Here is a 6218-nt window from a genome sequence, read left to right as displayed (position 1 = left end):
ACACATAACATTTTACCATTAAAGTGGGAAAGTACCTCTAAAAGGATAAAAATAACCTCAAAAGAATGCCAAGGAAAGTATTAAAATCTGTGGTTCCAATCATCTAGGAGAATTCTCTTCTACTGGCCTTGGTGGATCTGTCTGCTTCATGCAATTACATGCTTATTTCTAGGATCTTCCATATGCGCTCATCTGTGGACTGTCTGCTTCTGCTGATTCTCTAGAGAACGTCAGTTTAAGATCCCTAATATGAGTAACTTTTTCAATTCTTGTCAGCGAAGGGTGCATGATGTCATACTAGTTCATAAACATGTAATCAAGGATCCATTTCTTGTACTTTATTTGCTGAACTGGTAATAAACAGCACTTAATAAGGTCATTGGTCTCAATGGCAACCTTTTTCTGGGATTTTGTTCAGAGCACCAAAGGTTAAGGTCCTGTAAAGGTGAATAAATGAAAGGCCAGGAGAGCAATCTGTGCCTGGATGAAAGGCAAGTGTCAGGGGTTTTCTTATCTAGCTCAGTTTGTGATGCTGGAATAAGTATGGGTTGGGACATCTGAGTGATGTGGGCTACAGTGAGGAATTTATGGTAAGACAGCATAGGGCTTTTTGAGGGTAGGATGCAGGGCCACCTGGGATAAGGCTAACATGCACCAGGCACTAGCTGTGAACTACATTAAAAACATATTGACTAACACAGACTACATCATTTTTTTGCCAGTTGACATGGCCAAGAGATATTCAGTGGTTTAGCCACTTGAATTAATTTTGTTTCTGCTAAATGATTGGATTTTATAGAGGGAGTACTAGTTGCAAGACCAGTCTGGTATTGTCTCTTTCAATGTTTAAGATAAGATTATTAAAAATCTATTAACTAGGAATTTGTTCCGAGAGTTTCCAAAAGAGATGTCCTGGACAGGGACACTTCTTGAATGACAGAAGCACAATGATGAGATTCCCTTCATTGAAGAAGGTATTAGAGTTGAAAAATCGGAGAAGAAATTAATAATATTTCACATTTACTCGGCCAGCTGGTAGAAAAATGTTGGTTGTTTTTGGAGAGTTTTAGTCTATCCCTTAGAGGGCAATTTGTAATGTATATGGTCCATCACATTTCATGGAGATATATGCAGTACAAATTCTGAAAATGCTTCAACCAATTTATCTTTATCTTTATCTTTCCTCACTGTAGTTCAAGTTTTCTTGTGTGATCCAAAATTCAAAATACTTCTCCTGTAGGCCTTCAATGGCCTGAAGGTTATTTTCTTTTTAAAGTTATAGATAATGACTTTCTGCATCCATGTGCTATACTGTTTATTTTCTTTTTTCTTTTTTTAAAAGATTTTATTTATTTACTCATGTGAGAGAGAAAGAGCATGCATGTGTGGAAGCACCAGTGGAGCAGGGACAGAGAGGGAGGAAAAGGGAGAGGGAGAGAATTTGGAGCAGATGCCTGATGAGTGCAGAGCCCCATGCAGTGTTTGATTCGATAACCCTGAGATCATGACCCCAGTCAAAATCAAGAGCCTGAAGCTCAACCAACTGAGCCACCCAGTCGCCCCTGTTTATTTTCAACCAGCATCATCCCACCTCTATGGGATTCTCCCTGCATATCTGAATACAGGTTTGTAGGGGCTTGTCCCAAATTCCTTTCAGCATAGTTTTGTGGCAGGACTGACACTGTGATTTGGAAGGTGGAGGGGAAGGGAAGGAATACGTGAACCTAAAGTGTTTCCAGGCCTGAATTTCTTACTTAACTCTGCATCTGGGAAAGTGTTCCCATGTTGGCTGTGGACTCATGAAGCTCCTTGATCTGAATCTGTAGAGAGTGGCCTCCAGGAAACAGCTTGAGAGAAGCTTCCATCTCTGTGTCTAAAGATAATGTTTACACGGCTTTACAGAAGAAGTGTCCCTCTCCAGAACTTTATCTTCATAAACATGATTTCTTACCTTAGGGGGAATTTTTTTTTTTATTAAATCTTGGCAACAAATGTGACAGAGGCATGGTAATGGAAAGTATCCTTGAGGCTAAAACCTGTAAGAGTATAGCATTAATATTTGTTGCCTGATTCACGTACACTAGTCACCTTATGTTGGAGTCAACAAAACAGTGAGAACATAAGGAAGAATCTCAGGTCTTTCTATAGGGATTTGACAACTTCATTTATGGTGATTCTTCTGTCTAGAGTTCCTATTTTTCACTTTTTAATGATTCTAAAATTTAGGAATATTTGACAACTAAAATATTTGACTATTAAATGCTATGATTTTTCTCCTGAAATGCTTTTATTAAAAAGATAGTATTCATTACAATAGGTATTATTTTAGGACCACATAAATACTGTATTTCAAGTAAAGGCCATTTGTTAATTTGTTTAAATTAACAAATATTTAGTGAGTGCTGAAAATGACAGTCACAGTTCTAAATATTGGGGCACAGTGCTGAAAAGAGACAGAATCACTCAGCGATGACTTGACTTCCTATTACTTTTTCCGTATTCAACTCCTAGTCCCTTTTCTGGCAGTCAGTGGGTTATAGGCTGGTCCAAATGGATACACGAGAGTATAAAGTACTGTAGTAAAATGCTTTAGAAGATTGTTATAGTCGAGCTACAGAGATGTCATGCGATGCTGTGTTAAAGAACTTCCATATCAGGTAGTGTCTTAAGAACAAATAGACCTGGGGCGCCTGGGTGGCTCAGTCGTTAAGCGTCTGCCTTTGGCTCGGGTCATGATCCCAGGGTTCTGGGATCGAGCCCCGCATCGGGCTCTCTGCTCTGCGGGAAGCCTGCTTCTCCCTCTCCCACTCCCCCTGCTTGTGTTCCCTCTCTTGCTGTGTCTCTCTCTGTCAAATAAATAAATAAAATCTTAAAAAAAAAAAAGAACAAATAGACCTGAGAGGTCAGGATTGCTGTTGTTCAGAGTTCCAAGGGCCACCTGCAGACTGACATGTGCCTCATGAAGTCAGGGATGACACAGATGGCTGACTTTGGGAGGCCTCTGGCCAACATGCACGCATTTCAGTCCCTGTCCACCAGGGGGTGCAGCTTCCTACCACAATCACATTTCCTGTGTGAAATGTGGGCTTGCACTGATCATTTCTCTGTCACTCCAACGTTTCTTCATGGTAAGAATGAAGAACATTATTTAGGTGACACTCCAGAGATGAAGTGTTCTCCAGGCTTCGTGACTGTGGTTCTCTTAACGCTTGGTAAGTAAAATGCCTCTTAAAATTTAGATTCTTTCTTGCATTGTGATGGCAAAACTTTTAACTATAATTTATCCAAGAGCTTTATGCCCAAGGTGACAAGGTTTCTTTTCTTTTTCCTCAGGACGAATCCATGGAGACTCAGTGACCCAGCTGGAAGGCCCAGTGACCCTCTCAGAGAAGGCTTTCCTGACTATAAACTGTACTTATACAACGACAAGATACCCCACTCTTTTCTGGTATGTCCAGTATCCAGGAGAAGGTCCAGAGCTCCTCCTGAAAGCCTCGAGGGACAAGGAGAAGGGAAGCAAGAAAGGATTTGAAGCCACCTATGACAGAGATTCCAAATCCTTCCACTTGGAGAAAGGCTCAGTGCAAGCGTCAGATTCAGCTGTTTACTACTGTGCCCTGAGTGACATAGCGACGGGGACTGCAGGGGGAGCTGAGCACAAACTCTGAGCAGAGCAGGGGCCTGGATGCTGAGCGTCTCTGCCTGATCCACTCTGGTTCCAGCACAGTCTGTGGTTGTTTGTCGCTCAGTGTCCACTTGATCCAAAAATCACAGCCAAGTACTAGAGCACAAGAACCAGAGGTAACATTCCCCAAACCCAGGTGTTCCTTAGTGACACTGAGAACAGTTTGATGCCAAGAGTTCAAGGTAAAACCACGTAACAATGAAGTGGTCTTTGCTCATCCTTGCAGTGAATGTCCAGCCCCACAAGTTGTTCAGGGAACCCTGGTGGGTGTTGCTGTGTCTATGACACGTTTAGAGACACACAGTGTGCCTGAGGAGGTGGCCTCTGCCCAGTGTCTTCCTGACTGTGTATGGCAGGAGAGTTGATGGGGAACTTCAGCCCCAAACCAGGATTTAGTAGAGAAAGAAGGGAAGGGAAGAAAGGAGGATGAACACATGTACCCGAGCAAGGAAAAGAGAGGCCAGGGACCTCTGCCCTGCTTTCTTTTCTAGTGGATCAGGTGGTAGACACAGGCTGATATTCAACATGAAGGGGTGTGGGCAGAAACAGAATGGAGGAAGTGGCTCCAAATGTGATTTGGAAGGTGGTACATGAACAGAAACAGTATCCAGGCCTGAATTTCTTACTTCACTCTGCATCTGGGAACCCTTCCCATGTTGGCTTTGGACTCATGATGTTCCTTGACCTGAGTGTGTGGGCAGTCGCTGCAGGAAACAGCTGAGCTAAGCTTCCTAATGTGTCTAGAGGAAAGGTTTACAGGGCTTTACAGAAGATGCATCCTTCTCCAGAACTTTTCCTGATAATCCTGATCTCTTACCTTGTGGGAAAAATTATTTGATTAACGTTTGGCAACAAAATGTGACGGATGGCAATAGAAAGCATCCTTGAGGCTAAAGCTGTTAAGAGGATAGCATTAGTATTTGTTGCCTAATTCACATACACTAGTCACCTGATGTGGGGGTCAACAAAATATCGAGAACATAAGAATCTCAGATCATTCTATAGTGATTCGATGACTCCATGTATGATGTTTTTTCTGTCTATAATTCCTATTTTTTACTTTTTAATTATTCTAAAAATCAGGAATATTTGACTATTACAATGTTTGACAATCAAATAGTGTGACTTCTTCTGAAAGCTTTTATTAAAAAAATAGTATTTCTTGCAATTGCTAATAGTTTAGGAACAAGTAAATATGTTATATCAATTAAAGGCCATTTGTTGGCCCAGCTCCTGGCCTTCAGTCCCGCTGCGCCGCTCTGCTGACCGTCGCCCCGCTGCCGCCAAAATGTCTACAAGTGCACCTGCAGGTTCAAGTGCTGCCTTTGGCAGCAACCGAAGGCTTCAGCTGACACAAAATCAAGTAGATGAGGTGTCATGAGAGTCAATGTGGATAAGGTGTTGGAAAGAGATCAGAAGCTCTCGGAGTTAGACGATCATGCAGATGCGCTGCAGGCAGGAGCATCCCAATTTGAAACAAGTGCTGCCAAGTCGAAGGGAAAATATTGCTGGAAGAATTGCAAGATGTGGGCGATAGGGATTGTTGTGGTCGTTGTCATCATCATCATCATCATCATGTGGAATGTTTCCCCGTGAAGAACCAGTGCAACCCCAGCCTGCCGTTCAAGAAAGCTCTTCAAGATGTTTGACCTAGAACCTGCTATATTCTTGAGCTCGCCTACTGTTCTGTTTAAACTGATTATTTTCTGTTTGTTACCATAAAATTTAATTTCTAAGCAACGTGCCTTTGTAATGTCATAAGCACTCCAAACTTGAAGTGCAGCTGCCTGGCCCACACCCGGCCCGGAGTCTTCACAGATTGCCACGCGGCTGACGAAGAGGGTCTCTTAACTTCCCGAGTGTTTGTCACCTCGAAGAATGTTGTCTGAGCAACAAGAGTCGAGGGGCACCAGGACACGGGCTCCTTTTAATATCTGTTCCCCTGGCTTCACCGAGATGCTGCAATGTTGAAGACATGCCCTGCAGGATGTCAGCTGTGAGAAGGAAGCAGCGGGGTCAGTGTGGGGTGGGCTGTGAGCCCACCCCTCCTCCGCTCGGGGGCTCTGGCCAGGTCTGACTCTGAAACCTTGGTGCTCCCTCCTTGCCTCATGCCCAGTCCAGTGTAACCTGCTGGCTCCTGCATTAACCCAGGGCACCTCGTTTGTATCTGTGCATTAAGCTGGGAACTTACCCACTATAATGAACTGAATAAACTGTTTATTAATGGAAAAAAATAAAGGCCATTTGTTCATTATTTTTGTTTAATTTAGAAAATATTTAGAGAGTATTTAAAAAATGACAGTCATGGTTCTAAATAGTGGGGTAAAGTGCCAAAAACACAGAATCACTCAGCAATGACTTGACTTCTTATTACTTTTTCCATATTCACCTCCAACCCCTTTTCTGGCAGTCAGTGGGTTATAGGCTGGTCCAAAAGGATACATGAGAATATGCAGTACTGTAGTAAATCCTTTAGAAGAACCCTCACAACTATAGAAATGCCCTGGGATGCTGTGTTAAAGAACTTCCATAT

General features: G+C 42.7%; 1 pseudogene; it reads left to right on the top strand.

Annotated features, from left to right (window-relative positions):
* Positions 1-4973: 4973 nt before the first annotated feature.
* LOC110578300 lies at positions 4974-5281 on the top strand (annotated as a pseudogene).
* The last annotated feature ends 937 nt before the right edge of the window (positions 5282-6218 follow it).

This window comes from Neomonachus schauinslandi, chromosome 9 (genome assembly GCF_002201575.2).
Source record: "Neomonachus schauinslandi chromosome 9, ASM220157v2, whole genome shotgun sequence".
Taxonomy (NCBI): domain Eukaryota; kingdom Metazoa; phylum Chordata; class Mammalia; order Carnivora; family Phocidae; genus Neomonachus; species Neomonachus schauinslandi.
Note: the sequence above shows the minus strand (reverse complement) of the source record. Positions and strands in the feature narration are given on the sequence as shown.